General features: G+C 42.9%; 1 protein-coding gene across 1 annotated transcript in view; it reads left to right on the forward strand.

Moving 5' to 3' along the window:
* The window catches only part of LMAN2 (lectin, mannose binding 2), a 57,013-nt gene that overhangs the window by 28,105 nt on the left and 9,949 nt on the right, over positions 1–18,959 (forward strand). The window lies entirely within an intron of this gene.

An 18,959-nucleotide genomic window follows, 5' to 3' on the forward strand; every position in this document is an offset into this window, starting at 1 on the left:
TAGTGCTGCAATGAACATAGGGGTGCATACTTTACTTTGGATTGTTGATTTCAAGTTGTTTGGATAGATAGCCAGTAGTGGGATGGCTGGATCGTATGGTAGTTCTATTTTTAGCTTTTTAAGGAATCTCCATACTGTTTTCCATAGAGGCTCCACCAGTTTGCATTCCCACCGGCAGTGTGTGAGCATTCCATTTTCTCCACACCCTCTCCAACATTTGTTGTTTTTGATCTTGGTAATTACAGCCATTCTGACTGGCGTCATTGTAGTTTGGTTTGCATTTCCCTAATGATTAGTGATGTTGAGCATCTTTTCGTGTGCCTGTTGGCCATCTGTATATCTTCCCTTGGAAAATGCCTGTTCATATCTGCTGCCCATTTCTTGGTCGGGTTGTTTGGTTTTTTTGTTGTTGTTGTTGAGTTGTGTGAGTTCTTTATATACTTTGGATATCAACCCCTTGTCTGATAAATGATTTGCAAATATTTCCTCCCAGTTGGTTGATGATTTTGTTGATTTTGTCCATTTTGTTGATGATTTCCTTTGCTTTGTAGAAGCTTTTTAGTCTGATGTAGTCCCATTTGTTAACTTTTTCTTTTGTTTCCCTTACTCGAGTAGACGTGGTATTCAAAAAGATGTGGCTAAGACCAATGTCAAAGAGTGTACTGCCTATATTTTCTTCTAGGATTTTTATGGTTTCAGGTCTTACATTCAAATCTTTAATCCATTTGGAGTTAATTTTTGTGTATGGTGCAAGATAATGGTCTACTTTCATTCTTTTGCATGTAGCTGTCCAGTAACACCATTTTTGAAGAGACTTTCCTTTCTCCATTGTATGTTCTTGGCTTCTTTGTCGAAGATTAGCTGTTCATAGCTGTGTGGTTTTATTTCGGGGCTTTCAGTTTTGATCCATTGATCTGTTTGTCTGTTTTTGTGCCAGTACCATGCTGTTTTGGTTACTATAGCTTTGTAGTATGTTTTGAAGTCAGGGATTGTGATGCCTCCAGCTTTGTTCTTTTTTCTCAGGATTGCTTTGCCTATTTGTGGTCTTTTGTTGTTCCAAATAAATTTTTGGATTCTTTGTTGTATTTCTGTGAAGAATGTCATTGGGATTCTGATTGGCATTGTATTGAATCTGTAGATTGCTTTAGGTAGTATGGACATTTTGACTATGTTTATTCTTCCAACCCATGAACATGGAATATCTTTCCATTTCTTTATGTCTTCCTCAATTTCTTTCAGTAATGACTTATAGTTTTAAGTGTACAGGTCTTTCATCTCTTTGGTTAAGTTTATTCCTAGGTATTTTATTCTTTCTGTTGCAATTGTAAATGGGATGTATTCTTGATTTCTTTTTCTGCTAGTTCATTGTTAGTGAATAGGAATGCAACTGATTTTTTAAAATTGATTTCGTACCCTGCAACTTTGCTGTAGTTTTCTGGTGGAATCTTTAAGGTTTTCTATATATGTAATCATAGCATCTGCAAATAGCGAAAGTTTCACTTCTTCCTTTCCAATTTGGATTCCTTTTATTTCTTTTTCTTGCCTAATTGCTCTGGCCAGTACCTCCAGTAGTGTGTTGAAGAGGAGTGGCAAGAGTGGGCACCCTTGTCTTGTTCCTGTTCTCAGAGAGATGGCTTACAGTTTTTCACCATTAAGTATGATGTTGGCTGTGGGTTTGTTGTATACGGACTTTATTATGTTGAGGTACTTTCCTTCTATACACACTTTATTGAGAGTTTTTATCATAAATGGATGTTGGATCTTGTCACATGCTTTCTCTGCATCTATTGAGATGATCACGCGATTTTTATTCTTCATTTTGTTAATGTGGTGTATCACATTGACTGATTTGCAGATGTTGAACCATCCCTGCATCCCACTTGATCATGGTGTATGATCATTTTAATGTATTGCTGTATTCGATTTGCCAATGTTTTGTGGAGGATTTTTGCATCTATGTTCATCAGTGATATTGGCCTGTAGTTTTTCTTCTTCGTGTTGTCCTTGTCTGGTTTTTGTATGAGGGTGATGTTGGCCTCATAGAATGTGTTAGGAAGTGTCCCATCTTCTTTAATTTTTCAGAATAGTTTGAGAATAGGTACTAAATCTTCTTTGAATGTTTGGTAGAATTCTCCAGAGAAGCCATCTAGTCCTGGACTTTCGTTTTTTGGGAGGTTTTTGATTACTGTTTCAATCTCTGCACTTGTGATCTGTCTGCTCAGATTCTCTGTTTCTTCTTGATTCAGTTTTGGGAGGTTGTATGAGTCTAGGAATTCATGCATTTCTTCTAGGTTATCAAATTTGTGGGCATATAGTTTTTCATAGTATTCTCTTATAGTCCTTTGTTTTTCTGTAGTATCTTTTGTAATTTCTCCTCTTTCATTTCTAATTTTATTTATTTGAGTCTTTTCTCTTTTTTTCTTGGTGAGTCTAGCTAAAGGTTTGTCAATTTTGTTTATCTTCTCAAAAAAACAGCTCTTTGTTTCATTGATCCTTTTTACTGGTTTTTTTTTTTTTTTTTTTTGGTCTCTATTTCATGTATTTCTACTCTGATTTTTATTATTTCCCTCCTTCTGCTGACTTTGGGCTTTGTCTCTTCTTTTTTAGCTCTGTTAGGTGCATTTTAAGATTGCTTATTTGAGATTTTTCTTGCTTGTTAAGGTGGGCCTGTATTGCTATGAACTTCCCTCTTATGACTGCTTTTCCTGCATCCCATAAGAGTTGGTATGTTGTCTTTTTATTTTCATTTGTCTCGAGGTATTTTTTAATTTCCACTTTGATTTCTTTAATGATCCAATGGTTGTTCTATAGCATGTTGTTTAGTCTCCACATATTTCCGACTTTCCCAGTTTTGTTCTTGTGGTTGATTTGTAGCTTCATAGCATTGTGGTCAGAAAAGATGGTTGGGATGATTTAAATCTTCTTGAATTTATTGAGGCTTGCCTTGTTACCCAACATATGGTCTGTCTTTGAGAATGCTCTGTGAGCACTTGAGACGAATGTATATTCTGCTGTTTTTGGATGGAATGTTCTATATATGTCTGTTAGGTCCATCTGGTCAAGTGTTTCATTTAAACCTACTATTTCCTTGTTGACTATTTGTCTAGATGATCTGTCCATTGAAGTAAGGGGGTTGTTGAGGTCCCCTACTATTATTGTGTTGCTGTTAATTTCTCCCTTTAGGTCTGTTAATAATTTCTGGCGGCCGGCCCCGTGGCTGAGTGGTTAAGTTCACGTGCTCCACTTCGGCAGCCCAGGGTTGTGCCGGTTCAGATCCTGGGCATGGACATGGCACCACTTATCAAGCCACGGTGAGGTGGCATCCCACATGACACAACTAGAAGATGCCACAACTAAAATATACAACTACATACTGGGGGGATCTGGGGAGTACAAAAGCAAGAAAAAAAAAAAGATTGGCAACAGTTGTTAGCTCAGGTGCCGATCTTTAAAATAAATAAATAAATTAAATAATTGCTTTATGTACTCTGGTGCCCCTGTGTTAGGGGCATATATATTAATAAGTGTTATGTCCTCTTAGTGGAATGTCCCTTTTATCATTAAATACTGCCCCTCTTTGTCTCTCACTGTCTTTTTTAACTTGAAGTCTGCTTTGACTGATAAAAGTATGGCAACACCTGGTTTCTTTTGTTGGCCATTAGCTTGGAGTATTGTCTTCCATTTCTTCACTCTAAGCCTATGTTTATCTTTGGAGCTAAGGTGTGTTTCCTGGAGGTGGCATGTTGTTGGGTCTTGTTTTTTAATCCATCCAGCTACTCTGTGTCTTTTGATTGGAGAGTTCAGTTCATTTACATTCAGAGAGATTGTTATATGATGGCCTAATGCTGCCATTTTATCTCTTGTTTTTTGGTTGGTCTATGTTTCCACCGTTTCTCTTCCTTTGTATTTGTGACTGCAATTTCAGTTTGTTGGTTTCCTGAGAGGGATTTCTCAGTTCTCTCTCTTTTTGTGAATTGTGGCTCAGCTCTGATTTTTTGTTTGGTAGTTACCATGAGGATTGTATGAAAGATATTGGAGATGAGATAGTCCGTTTTCTTATAGCCTCTTATCTCCATTAACCTAAACAGGTTCCTTCCCTTTCCTCTCCCCTTCTGAGTAGTTGCTGTTACAAATTGTTCTATTTTTAATTTTTTTTACTAAGATTATGATAGTTAACAACCTTGTGAAATTACAGTTGTACATTATTGTTAGTCATGTTGTAGGTGCACCACTTCACCCTTTGTGCCCTCCCCCCACCCCCTCTTTCCCCTGGTAACCACCGATCAGATCTCTTTGTCTATATGTTAACTATCACCTATGAGTGGAGTCATACAGAGTTCGTCTCTCTCTGTCTGGCTTATTTCACTCAACATAATACCCTCAAGGTCCATCCATGTTGATGTGAATGGGATGACTTTGTCCTTTTTGATGGCTGAGTAGTATTCCATTGTATATATATACCACATCTTCTTTATCCAATCATCAGTTGCTGGGCACTTAGGTTGGTTTCACATCTTGGCTATTGTGAATAATGCTGTGATGAACATAGGGGTGTATGGGACTCTTGGAATTGCTGATTTCAGGTTCTTAGGATAGATACCCAGTAGTGGGATGGCTGGGTCATAAGGTATTTCTATTTTTAACTTTTTGAGAAATCTCCATACTGTTTTCCATAGTGGCTGCACCGGTTTGCATTCCCACCAACAGTGTGTGAGGGTTCCTTTTTCTCCACAGCCTCTCCAACATTTGTCACTCTTGGTTTTGGATATTTTTGCCATTCTAACAGGTGTAAGGTGATATCTTAGTGTAGTTTTGATTTGCATTTCCCTGATGACTAGTGATGATGAGCATCTTTTCATGTGTCTATTGGCCATCTGTATATCTTCTTTGGAGAAATGTGTGTTCATGTCCCCTGCCCATTTTTTGATCGGGTTGTTTGATTTTTTTGTTGTTGAGCTGTGTGAGTTCTTTATATATTATAGAGATTAACCCTTTGTTGGATAAATAACTTGTAAATATTTTTCCCAATTAGTGGGCTGTTTTTTGTTTCAATCCTGTTTTCCCTTGCCTTGAAGAAGCTCTTTAGTCTGATGAAGTCCCATTTGTTTATTCTTTCTATTGTTTCCCTCGTCTGAGGGGTTATGGTGTCTGAAAAGATTCTTTTGAAACTGATGTCAAAGAGTGTACTGCCTATATTCTCTTCTAGAAGGCTTATTGTTTCAGGCCTAATCTTTAGGTCTTGGATCCATTTGAGTTTATTTTTGTGAATGGTGAAAAAGAACGGTCAATTTTCATTCTTTTACATGTGGCTGTCCAGTTTTCCCAGCACCATTTGTTGAAGAGAGTTTCTTTTCTCCATTGTAGTCCCTCAGCTCCATTGTCGAAGATTAGCTGTCCATAGATGTGTGGTTTTATTTCTGGGCTTTCAATTCTGTTCCATTGATCTGTGCACTTGTTTTTGTACCAGTTCCATGCTGTTTTGATTACTCTAGCTTTGTAGTATGCTTTGAAGTCAGGGATTGTGATGCTTCCGGCTTTGTTCTACTTTCTCAGGATTGCTTTAGAAATTCGGGGTCTTTTGCTGCCCCGTATGAATTTTAGGATTCTTTGTTCAATTTCTGTAAAGAATGTCATTGGGATTCTGATTGAGATAGCATTGAATCTGTAGATTGCTTTAGGTAGTGTGGACATTTTAACTATGTTTATTCTTCCAGTCCATGTGCATGGAATGTCTTTCCATCTCTTTATGTCATCATCAATTTCTTTCAAGAAAGTCTTGTAGTTTTCGTTGTATAGATCTTTCACTTTCTTGGTTAAATTTATCCCAAGGTATTTTATTCTTTTTGTTGCGATTGTGAATGGATTGAGTTCTTGAGTTCTCTTTCTGTTAGTTCATTGTTAGCGTATAGAAATGCTACTGATTTATGTATGTTGATTTTATACCCTGCAACTTTGCTGTAGCTGTTGATTGTTTCTAATAGTTTTCCTATGGATTCTTTGGGGTTTTTGATATATAAGATCATGTCGTCTGCAAACAGTGAGAGTTTTACTTCTTCGTTGCCTGTTTGGATTCCTTTTATTTCTTTTTCCCGCCGAATTGCTCTGGCCAACACCTCCAGTACTATGTTGAATAAGAGTGGTGAAAGTGGGCACCCTTGTCTTGTTCCTGTTCTCAGAGGGATGGCTTTCAGTTTTTGTCCATTGAGTATGATGTTGGCTGTGGGTTTGTCATATATGGCCTTTATTATGTTGAGGTACTTTCCTTCTATACCCATTTTATTGAGGGTTTTTATCGTAAATGGATGTTGGATCTTGTCAAATGCTTTCTCTGCATCTATTGAGATGATCACGTGGTTTTTATTTCTCATTTTGTTAATTTAGTGAATCATGTTGATTGACTTGCAGATGTTCAACCACCCCTGTGTCTCTGGTATAAATCCCACTTGATCATGGTGTATAATCTTTTTGATGTATTGCTGTATTCGGTTTGCCAAAATTTTGTTGAGGATTTTTGCATCTATGTTCATCAGTGATATTGGCCTGTAGTTTTCCTTCTTTGGGTTGTCTTTGTCAGGTTTGGAGATCAGGGTGATGTTGGCTTCATAGAGTGTGTTAGGGAGTGCTCCATCTTTCTCAATTTTCTGGAATAGTTTGAGAAGGATACGTATTAAATCTTCTTTGAATGTTTGGTAGAATTCTCCAGAGAAGCCGTCTGGTCTTGGACTCTTATTTTTGGGGAGGTTTTTGATTACTGTTTCTATTTCTTTACTTGTGATTGGTCTATTCAGATTCTGTATTTCTTCCTGATTCAGTTTGGGGAGGTTGTAAGTGTCTAGGAATTTATCCATTTCTTCTAGGTTGTTCAATTTGTTGGCATATAGTTTTTCATAGTATTCTCTTATGATCCTTTGTATTTCTTCGGTATCTGTTGTGATTTCTCCTCTCTCATTTCTAATTTTATTTATTTGAGACTTCTCTCTTTTTTTCTTAGTGAGTCTGGCTAAGGGTTTATCGATTTTGTTAATTTTTTCAAAGAACCAACTCTTTGTTTCCTTGATCCTTTCTACTGTCTTTTTTTGTTTCAATATCTTTTATTTCTGCTCTAATTGTTATTATTTCCCTCCTTCTGCTGACTTTGGGCTTTGTTCTTCTTTCTCTAATTCTGTTAGGTGTTGTTTGAGGTTGTTTATGTGAGATTTTTCTTGCTTATTGAGGTGAGCCTGTATTGCAATGAATTTCCCTCTTAGGACTGCTTTAGCTGCATCCCAAATGAGTTGGTATGGCGTGTTTTCATTTACATTTGTCTCCAGATAATATTTGATTTCTTCAATAATCCATTATTTGTTCAGTAGCATGTTGTTTAGTCTCCACATTTTTTCCCCTTTCCCAGCTTTATTCTTGTAGTTGATTTCTAGTTTCATAGCATTATGATCAGAAAAGATGCTTGACATTATTTCAATCATCTTGAATTTATTGATGCTTGCTTTGTTTCCCAAGATATGGTCTATCCTTGAGAAGGTCCCATGCACACTTGAGAAGAATGTGTAACCTGCTGTTTTTGGATGAAGTGTTCTATATATATCTATTAAGTCCTTCTGGTCTAATTTTTCATTTAATTCTATAATTTCCTTGTTGATTTTCTGTCTGGATGATCTATCCATTGGTGTTAATGGGGTGTTGAGGGCCCCTACTATTATTGTATTGTTGTTGATGTCTCCTTTTAGTTTTGTTAATAGTTGCTTTACAAATTTTGGTGCTCCTATGTTGGGTGTGTATATATTTATAAGAGTTATGTCATCTTGGTGGAGCGTCCCTTTTATCATTATATACTGCCCCTCTTTGTCTTTCTTTACCTGTTTTGCTTTGAAGTCTACTTTGTCTGATATTAGTATAGCAACACCTGCTTTCTTTTCTTCATTATTAGCTTGGAGTATTGTCTTCCATCCCTTCACTCTGAGTCTGTGTTTGTCTTTGGGGCTGAGGTATGTTTCCTGGAGGCAGCATATTGTTGGATCTTGTTCTTTGATCCATCATGCCACTCTGTGTCTTTTGATTGGAGGGTTCAATCCATTTACATTTAGAGTGATTATTGAAATGTGGGGGCCTACCGCTGCCATTTTATCACTTGTTTTCTGGTTCTCTTACATTTCCTTTGTTTCTCTTCCTGTGATTTTTGGATTCCTAATTGAGGTAGGTAAATTTCTGTATTGGCTTTCTTCTTATTTGTAATTTGTGTCTTTATTCTTGTTATTTGTTTAGTGGTTACCAGGTGGTTTGTATAACACATCTTGTAGATGAGATAGTCCTTTTTCTGATAGCCCTTATTTCCTTAAATTAAAATGTTCTATCCCTTTTCTCTTCCCCTTCTAGGTTGTTATTGTCAGACTTTTTTGTTCTTCTTCCTTCTTGTGTTGTGAGTTTGTGCTTAAAATGACAGGATTATATTTATTCTTGGTGTTTCCCTTCCTTTTATCTTCAATGTTTTATTTAACTTTTGTTAACCTGTTCTGATGGAGACCTGCTACTTTTTGTTATTGTCCTTATACTTATCTCCTTTGTTCTGGGTTTTGCAACCCCTTTCCTTTTTTTGATTTTTCAGGTATGAGGGTCTTCCTGAGCATTTCTTGAAGAGGAGGTCTTGTGGCAATGAACTCCCTTAACTTTTGTTTATCTGGGAAAGTTTTTATTTCTCTGTCACATTTGAAAGATATTTTCGCTGGGTAGAGTATTCTTGGCTGCAAGTTTTTGTCCTTCAGAGTTTTAAGTATATTATTCCATTCTCTTCTAGCCTGTAAGGGATCTGCTGAGAAATCTGCTGATAGATTTATGGGGGTTCCTTTGTAGGTTATTTTCTTCTGCCTGGCTGCCCTTAGTATTTTCTCTTTGTCATTGACTTTTGCTATATTCACTACTATATGCCTTGGGGTTGGTCTTCTTACATTGATAAAGTTTGGAGATCTATTGGCTTCTGTCACATGAAGTTCCATGTCTCTCCCCAGGTTTGGAAAGTTCTCAGCAATTATTTCTTTGAACAGGCTTTCTGCCCCCTTCTCCTTCTCTTCTCCCTCTGGTATACCTATAATTCTTATGTTGCATCTCCTAATTGAGTTGGATAATTCTCGGAGAGTTTCTTCATTTCTTTTTAGTCTTAGTTCTCTCTCCTCCTCTGTCTGCAGCATTTCTATATTCCTATCCTCTAAATTGCTATTTCTGTCCTTCATATTATTGACCCTACTGTTCAGAGAGTCCAGATTTTTCTTAATCTCCTCCATTGTGTTCTTCATCTCCAGTATTTCTGATTGGTTCTTCTTTATAGTATCAAGCTCTTTTGTGACATAGCTCCTGAACTCGTTGAGTTGTCTATCTGAATTCTTTTTTAACTCATTGAATTTTTAAATAATGGCTGTTTTGAATTCATCATCATTTAGGTTATCTATTTCATTGTCTTTGGGATTGTTTTCTGGGTACTTGTCATTTTCCTTCTGTTCTGGAGATTTAATATATTTTTCATACTGCTTGATGGCGTAGATTTGTGCCTCTGCATAGAGAAAGAGTTTAGTTACTGCTTCCACTTGTTTCAACTGGTGTGGTGGGGGAGCAGCTGTTTAGACTGCACCAAACAGGAACCCTGTCAGCTGTTACTGACTGGACCTGGGCCCCTCCTCATAGTCACAGTGGCCCTGTGGGGTCCCTCGTCAGTTGTGGGGGTAATCGCAAGGGGGCCTCAGGCTGCTGGTGCCTACTGTTGCAGCCCACTTAGACGTGCTCCCTCCTTGGGGTCTGCAGTGGTGTTATGGGCTTTCCCAGCAGCCAGGAGCAGGATCACCTATAATCGCAGCTTTGTCACTGTCAGAGTCCACAAGATCTCACTTGTCCACTATAGGTCCCAGCAGAGCTACAGGTATCTTCTGCAGTCTGTAGTTACCTCACCTGGCTGTGCTACTTTCGCCCCAGGGTCTTCTAGCCTTGTGATTGCCAGTCGGGGCCTCTCCACTAGTGCTGTGCAGAGGCTTTCGCTGAGGCTGCTGTGGGAACCTGGAGTTTCCCGTGAGCCACAGAGTCGGGCTGCTGGAGCTCCCCCCAGCCCCAGGCCACTCCCACAGAATCTCTGGGAGCCCCTTGCCCTGTCTGGGACACAGCCAGAGTCCATGAGTCTGGCGGCGGCTGGCGGGCTGCTGCCCTGCCGGGGATCCTGCTCTTCGGGACCCTCCCAGTGCTTTGAATGCTGGGCATGGCCTCTCCACTAATGGTAAGTAGAGGCTTTCCCTACCACTGGTGTGGGACCCTGGAGTTTCCCCCTGGGCCATGGAGCCAGGCTGCTGGAGCTCCACCCAGCCCCTGACCACACCCATGGGATCTCTGGGTGCCTCTGCACCGTCTGGGGCACAACTGGAGTCTGTGAGTCAGGTGGCAGCTGGTGGGCTGCTGCCCTGCCTGGGATCCTCCTCTTCGGGAGCCTCCCGGCATTCTGAATGCTGGGCTTCCCCTGCTGCCAGTGCAGGACCCTGGAGTTTCCCCCTGGGCCACGGAGCTGGGCCGCTGGAGCTCCACCCAGCCTCCAACAACTCCCACGGGATCTCTGGGTGCCCCTTGCCCCCTCTGGGACACAGCCAGAGTCCATGAGTCCAGTGGTGGCTGGTGGGCTGCTGCCCTGCCCAGGATCCTCCTCTTCAGGAGCCTCTTGGTGTTCTGAGTGCTGGGAGGGGCCTCTCCACTAATGATGAGTAGAGATTTTCCCTGCCGCCGGTGCAGGATCCTGGAGTTTCCCCCTGGGCGTAGGTGTAATCACGGGGGGCTTCAGTAGGGCTGTAGTCACCTGTTTCCACCATCGCTCTGCCAGTGTGCACACACTCGTGCCCTTGGTGCATGGCGATGCTATGGGGGAGTCCACTGGAAGAGAGCCGCTTGCAGGTACTAGGCTGTCTGGGGGTTGGGCGTTGGAGAGTTTTCACCTATCTCCACCTCCTCCCAGGGGGGAAGTCCCTCTGCCTTCCGATGTATAGCAGCACAGGTCTTTCAGGCATCTTGAGATGCTATATGGATATCCTTTGTTAACCAGTGAATGTCAAATTAGTTGTAGATTCGAAGGGGAAGAGACAAAGAAGACTACTCACTCTGCCATCTTGGTCCTGCCTCTGTTCTGTTTTTAATTTTGTGAGTTTGTGGCTAAGTTGAAGTGTTTCTCATTACTTTTGATGCTTTCTTTCCCTTTCTCTTTTAAGTTGTAATCAAGCCTTTGCCTCCCTGTTCTAGTAGAGAGCTGCAGGTTTTTGATCATGTCTATTTGTCTCCTTGCTCAGAGCTTTGTAGACCTTTGTCTTTTGTTGCTGGTGTGAGGACATCTTTAATTATTTCTTGTAGGGGAGGTCTAGTGGCAATGAACTACTTCAGCTTTTGTTTATCTGGGAAAGCCTTTATTTCTCCATCATATCTGAAGGAAAGTTTCTCTGGATAGAGTATTCTTGGCTGAAATTTTTTGTCTTTCAGCATTTTGAATATATCATTCCATTCTCTCCTAGCCAGTAGGGTTTCTGCTGAGAAATCCACTGAAAGCCTAATAGGGGTTCCTTTGTAGGTTATTTTCTTCTGCCTTGCTGTTCCTAATATTCTTTATTTATCTCAAACTTTTGCCATTTTTACTATGATATGCCTTGGAGAGGGTCTGTTCATGTTGATAAAATTGGGCGTTCGATTAACTTCATTTGTCCATAAATCTGAAACCATCCCCATGTTTGGGAAGTTCTCAACTATTATTTCTTTGAACAAGCTCTCTGCTCCTTTCTCCCTCTCTTCTGCCTCTGGGATACCTATAATCCTTATGTTGCTTTTCCTAATTGAGTTGGATATTTCTCGAAGAATTTCTTCATTTTTTTAACATCTTAGTTCTGTCTCCGTCTCCACCTGTAGAATTTCTACATTTTTATCCTCAAGAAGACCAATTCTTTCCTCCATAAGATCAATTCTATTTCTTAATGATTCTAGATTATTTATTTCATTAATTGTTTTTCATATCTAGAATTTCTGCTTGTTTTTTTTTTTTTTTTTTTTTTTTTGAGGAAGATTAGCCCTGAGCTAACATCTGCTGCCAATCCTCGTCTTTTTGCTGAGGAAGACTGGCCCTGAGCTAACATCCATGCCCATCTTCCTCCACTTTATATGTAGGACGCCTACCACAGCATGGCTTGCCAAGTGGTGCCATGTCCACACCCAGGATCCGAACTGGTGAACCCCAGGCCACTGAAGTGGAACGTGCAAACTTAACCACTGCACCACCGGGCTGGCCCCTTGACTTTTTTTTATAGTTTCAATCTCTTTGGTGAAGAGATTCATTTTATTACTGAGCTCCTTGAATTGTCTTTCTGTGTTTTCTTGTAAGTTGTTGGGTTTCCTCATGATGGCTATTTTGTATTCTCTGTCATTTAGGTTGTATATTTCTTTGTCTTCAGTGTTGGTTTCTGGAGAATTGCCATTTTCTTCTGGTTTGAGTTGTTGCTGCAGTTTCTTGTGGTTTTTGATGAACTAATCTTTTCTCGGGGCATTTGTGGTATTCTTAGGATGCAGATTCCCCTTGTTACAGCTATGGGGGAGCATGGGCAGTGTTTCTGTTCCCACCCCATCTGCTGGAAGCTGTGGGGGTATTATGGGTGCTTGCCCCACCCTAGGGTGCGTTCAGGCACTTATGTGGACTGTCCTTGTTGGGTGAGGCTTCCTCACTAGGCTAGGGCCACTCTTTGGTGCCTCAGGGGTGCTCTGAGCTCTCCCTTCCCTCCAGAAAGTGATCACCAGTGGGCTCAAAACTACTGCGCCTATTCCTGCAGCCTCCCAGGACATGTTCCCTCTTTTGGAGCACAGCTGCACTGTGAGTACTCGCACACACCTGGGAAGTGTTTGCCCCAGTGTGGAAATCTGCTGAGATCCCTGTTTACAATCTGCAGTCCACGGGGCCAGTGAGCTTGGCTGGCGGGGCTTCCCTGCTGGGACCCAGGCTATGGCTGCTCCTTTACAACACGGGGGTGTGGAGGGCTCCCTATCTCTGTGGGGAGAGCGACCACGAGTGGGGGCTAAGGGTTACTGCCTCCTCCTCTTATGGTCGCCCTGCTGTGTGTTCCCACTTTCCTGGTACTCGCACCAGGTTGAAAAGCATTCGTGTGCGTGTACAGGGCTACCAGGGTAGAGCAGGGTGTGCTCACCTATCTCTGCCATTCCCGGGAGGCCAGTCCATCCACCCTCAGTTGTATAGCTGCGTGTGTCTCTCAGGAGTCCTGTGTGGGCTCCCTCGGTTGGTGGGTGAGTGTCCATTTACTTGTAGTTCAAAAGGGAGAGAGACGAAGGGAACAGCTCACTCCACCACGTTGCTGACTGCTTTCTTACTTTCTAAGGAGAGCAAATATATCCGCAAGGTTTTTTAAAAAAAAATTCAAGGGCCGCCCCGTGGCTGAGTGGTTAAAGTTCCGCACACTCTGCTTTGGCAGCCCAGGTTCACGGGTTTAGATCCTGGGCACAGACCTACTCCACTCATCAGCCATGCTGTGGAGGTGTCCCACACACAAAATGGAGGAAGTTTGGCACAGATGTTAGCTCAGGACTAATCTTCCTCAAGCAAAAAAAAGAGGAGGATTGACGGTGGATGTTAGCTCAGGGTGAATCTTCCTCACATACACACAAACTAAAATCATATCAAGGTGGGCCCGGTGGTGTAATAGTTAACTTCACGCACTCTGCTTCAGTGGCCTGGGGTCATGGGTTTGGATCCCGGGCATGGACCCACATATCACTCATCAAGCCATGCTGTGGAGGTATCCCACGTACAAAGTAGAGGAGGATTGGCACAGACGTTGGCTCAGGACCAATCTTCCTAGTAAAAAAGAAAATCAGGGGCCAGCCTGGTGGCACAGTGGTTAAGTGCGCACGTTCCGCTTCGGCAGCCTGGGGTTTGCTGGTTGGGATCCCAGATGTGGACATGGCACCGCTTGGCAAGGCATGCTTTGGCAGGCGTCCCACATATAAAGTGGAGGAAGATAGGCATGGATGTTAGCTCAGGGCCAGTCTTCCTCAGCAAAAAGACGAGGATTGGCAGCAGATATTAGCTCAGGGCTAATCTTCCTCAAAAAACAAAAAGAAAGAAAGAAAATCATATACCTGCAAACAATAAAAGATTTTCTGTCTAAAAAGAAAGAAAATACCCACAAGTTTCCTACATTCTCAATTGGGGGACTGCTAGTTGTCTTCCTAATATATAATATTTCCTTCTTCTCTCCTTTCAAAACCCAGCAGGCCTTTTCCAGCTCTCTTGCTGGTGGTGGTTAGGGAGAAGCTAGTGAGAGTCATCGGTGGCACTTCTAGAAGGTTCTTTGAAGGAGCTGGGTCAGCTCCTTCAAGATTTCCGCCTTGGCCCCTCCTCCTTCCTGGAATGTGCAGCTAACGTTTGGAAGCGCAGTGGCCATCTCAGACCAGGAGGTGAACTTCAGGGCAGACATCTCATGCTCAGCATGGCCTAGAGAAAGGCAGAAGGGGCTGGAACCTGCCGCCACCCTACCATCCCCACCCCCCCATGCTGAACACATCTTCTGTGGGAGAGGAAAACAAATCTTTACTTGGTTAAGCCGCGGGCTAGACTCTGTCAACAGCAGCCTAACTCCATTTCTAAGTGATGCATGAGAGACTCCAGCTGTTTAGTGAAAACACCTCTTTCCCTCCACAATGATTCTGAAGAGTCCCAGTGAGCTATGAGCTAATTTGCATTTACCCAAGAACCTGTCGGGGACCTAATTCTTCACTCAGAAAGGCTCAAGTCCTATTTGAGAGTAGACAAGGAATAGCAGCATTTTCACGGACAATGTTTACCATTCTGCTCTCTCTCCAGTGCGCCTTGAGTCTCATCTGCACCCTAGTGCATTTCACTCCGTTGCGATGCCCTCATGCCATGTCTGCAGGGACCCTGGGGAGACAGGACCAGTCTGCCTCTTGCAGCTTGCCTGCGTCTCCTGCGAGCCCTCCAGACGAGCAGGGGTGGGAGCCCTGCCTGCATTTCTGCTTCTGTTGCTGGTGCCTTCCCTATTTCTGACCATGTTATGCTCCGCCCTTTTTTTTATCTCCTCAGCGAGAGGCAGCGGAGGGACAGGAGCCCCCCTCCCACAGATCTAGTTGGTCTTTCCCTGAAATTTTTCACTGCTGTGCCCTCCACTCCCCAGGAATGTTCAAGACCCGACTCGCTCTGCTCTGCCCCGGGATCAGCTCCTCTCTGTAGAGCAAGCTACGTGCCGGCCTCCGCGGACCGCGGAGATGAGCCACTGTGTCTTGTTTCAGTTGATTTCCTTGAGTGCTGTCCAGAGGGGTCACTTCCCATCTACTCCACCAGGGCTTAACCTCAGAACAGTCTCATCCTGTGGGTTTTAGTCTTTTCTGCTTAAGTTTTCAGTCAGTCTGGACCTGACTTCTAGAAATTTCTTTCAAGATTGTGGAGGCTGGCAATACAATTTCTAGAAACTTCTCTCAAAATTGTGAGGTCTGAACAAATTCTCTATATGTTCTTTTTTTCTTCTTCTTCTTCTTTTATTTTAACGAGTTTAACAGAGTTTTGGAGAGAAGAGAAGTAAATGCATGTGCCTTCTGTCGGGGTCCGGTCAGTATTTTTCTGGCAGTCAGAGGTGGAGTGTGACATGTCTGTGTTAGATCAGCCTTATTCTATTGTTCAGATTCTTCATATTTTTCCTTTTTGTGGTTTGTGTGATAAACAATGAGAAAAACCAGTTGAAGTTACTTGTTTTAGAGTACCGTTGGTCTTTTAAATAACTTTTTATTCATGCATAACATACATAGCTGGTATTTTTTAATGTTATTTTTTCTGAGAGACATGAAGGAGCCCTAGCTCTTTTCTCCTGATCTATCTTTAATATTTAGTTTACTAGGCTATTCTTGTACAAACTGGAATGAAACCCTCTTTAAATGATATCATGCTCTAATTGAATGAAAACAATCAGTATTAAGGAAGAATATCCATTGGGAGATCATATAGATTATAGGCTAATGAATTATCCGAAGATCTTAACAAGATCATGCTTCTTTGAAAATATGACATAATGGCTTGCCTTGTCTACAAAACTACCCAGAATAGTGGTCAAATGTTAAACAAACTGTCTGTACCAAGTCACTTTCCTCTTTAAACATTTTTAGTAAAATATACATACCATAAAATTGATCATTTTAACCCTTGTTAAGTGTACAGCTTAGTGGCATTAAGGACAGTCACACTGCTGTGCAACTATCACCCCCCTCCGTCTCCAGAACTTTTTCATCTTCCCAAACTGAAACTCTGTGCCCGTTCAACACGAACTCCCGGCCCCTCCCCCAGCCCCTGGGAACCTCGATTCTACTTTCTGTCTCTGAATTTGCCTATTTTAGATACCTCATATAAGTGGAATCATGTATGAATTTTTTGTCTGGCTTATTCAGTTTGCATGTTTTCAAGGTTAGGGTTAGGGTTTCAGTGTCATTAAGGTTAGCGTGTATCAGAATATTATAGCTGGATAATATCGCATTGTGATATTGACCCTGATATCAGTTTCCCTACTTTAAACCCAGCATATATGGGGTTAAAACCAAAACACTTGTTCCCTGCTTACTCTCTGGCTTCCTGGCTCCAGAATCCACTATCCTCCATGGAGACAGACACCATCAAGGACAAGCACCTGGATTATGTCCTCCCCACAAAGAGATACAGGCTGGTGGGAAAGCTGATGACCAGCAAGGTCACGGGCTCCCTCCTCTCTGCAAGTGTCTCAAGGCCAAAGACAGGCTGGTGGGAAAGCTCCGACGAGCCAGGCCATATGCTCCCCCTCCCCTACCTAAAACCCCAAATGAAAACCCTTCCTTTTAGCTTTTCGGGGAGTTGGGGATTTGAGCGTTAGCTGCCCTCTCTCCTTGCTCAGCCCTGTGCAAAAATAAAATTCCTACTTTCTTCCACCACCCCCGGTGTCAGAGATTGGCTTGCTGCGCACCAGGTGAGCGAACTCACTTCAGGTTCGGTAACAAGTGTGTGGATAAACCACATTTTGTTTACCTGTTCATCTGCTGACGGACAATTGGGCGGCTTCCTTTTGGCTTTGTGAATAACGCTGCTGGGGACTCGGATAGACAAGTATCTGTTTGAGTCCTGCTTCTGTTACTTTTCAGCATCTACCTGGAAGCAGACTTGCTGGGTCATATGGTAATTCTGTGTTTAACTTTCTGAGGAATTGCCGAACAGGTGACTTTCCTCTCCATAGCGCTGGATCTGTTTTCGTGGGCTCAGTCAGTGTCTTCCCTCCTTCCTTCCAGAATATTGCTGCATAAACCAGACTTGTAAACCATGCCCGTGCCCGCCATGCCTCACTCACTTATTTGCTCTGCCCCCTCTGGGAAAGGTGTCTGCCCGCTGCTCCGGGAAGCCGTGAGGTCCCAGCCTACAGAAAGTAAGGAGGTCACTTCCTGGCAAGTTGGGCATGTAGGCAAGCTTGGGGATATCAAGAAAGATGACACCCCTCTAGTTAAAGGTTCTGCCCATGACACCTCATAGCCGCTAATGTGATAGCCCTTGGTTCCTGAACCCAAAATGGAGGAAGTGATAAGGATCGTAAAAAATACTTCCTTCGTGACAGAAGTTGTAAAAAATATGACCACTGGGGCTTTACCAAGCCCCAGCCTCAGTGCCAAGGTCGAGTTTTGTCAGCTGCCCAAGGAGGCTGTAAGTATGAAGGAACAACTCTGGTCCCCTCCTGCAGAGAAAACATGCCAAATAGCAACAGCGCATCAAGGTAATCACACAAACTCAAGAGTGAGGTGACGGCTGCCACCTCACCTGCGGAACTCCTGGTTCCCTCACATGTTCTCAGGATGAGCGGCTGGCTTCTCCAAGGCAGAGTGCTGGTGGTGGTCGAGTTTGCCATTGTCCGAGGTACTTGCATGTACTTTTGGATCACAATATCTCATTGAGCAAATATCATTCAGTCTGAGCCTCTGCCTTGATAAGACAGACACACCGTCCTAGGCCAGAAGGAAACCAAGCAGCTCTCTGTACCCCATGCCTCGGGGTGCCTCCTCCATCCTCTCAGCCGTTTTGAGACTCAGTGGCCTACAGAGTAGACCAATTTCCTGACACCCCCTTCTATTGACTTCCCTCCCTCCATCTCACTCCCTCAGCCCCCATTCCTGTTTCCTTGGATAACTTCCCCAAATAACCCACTTGCACATTAGCCCTTGCCACAGCTGCAGCCTTCAGGGCAGGGGAGGTCCCAGCCTAGAAACCCATGTCAGTCCAACCTAAACCCTGACGCCTAATACCTGCTCCTATCTCTGCCTGATGCAGAATATGGCCAACAGGGGAAACTGAGGAAGGCCCTTGACTACAGTGCTGGCCTCTGTCTTTGGTTCCATGCCCTTGGTTGGCTTTGCCACCATCAGCAGAGAATGGACAGCACATGGGCACAACTCCGAGAAAAACCAAAACGTAACAGACTGGACTGGCCAACACCATCTTTAGAAAAACCACAAGTTCATAGCGCAGTGACCAGCCCACCGTGTGCACCGCTGCAGCCAACCGGTCCCAGAACAGCCCACCCACAGGCCTAACTAAGCAACCATTCGCTTATCTGTACGGATTTTGGTTTTCGATCATTTGGCCTTTGTAAACCTTGCCTTTGTGCTTTGTTGAGGAGAAAGTCTTAAAAGAGGCTGTTCTCTCGCATGAAAAAGTCAGTTCTATCCTCCCCTCCCTCCAGCCCCAGGAACCACTTTTTAAACTCTTCTAGTTGTTTCTCCAAAACCAGGAAAATGGTGGTGGCAAGACCCAGGATCACAGAGAGGCAGAGGCCCAAGGAGCGCCTGGCTCGGACCAGAGCACAGTGATGGGGGCTCAGCTTGGGGTGGGGTGGGGGTAGATCTAGGGAGCAGCATCATGTCCTGGGGGCAGCATGTTTGAGAGG

The sequence above is a fragment of the Equus przewalskii genome, chromosome 13 (assembly GCF_037783145.1).
Source record: "Equus przewalskii isolate Varuska chromosome 13, EquPr2, whole genome shotgun sequence".
Classification (NCBI taxonomy): Eukaryota; Metazoa; Chordata; class Mammalia; order Perissodactyla; family Equidae; genus Equus; species Equus przewalskii.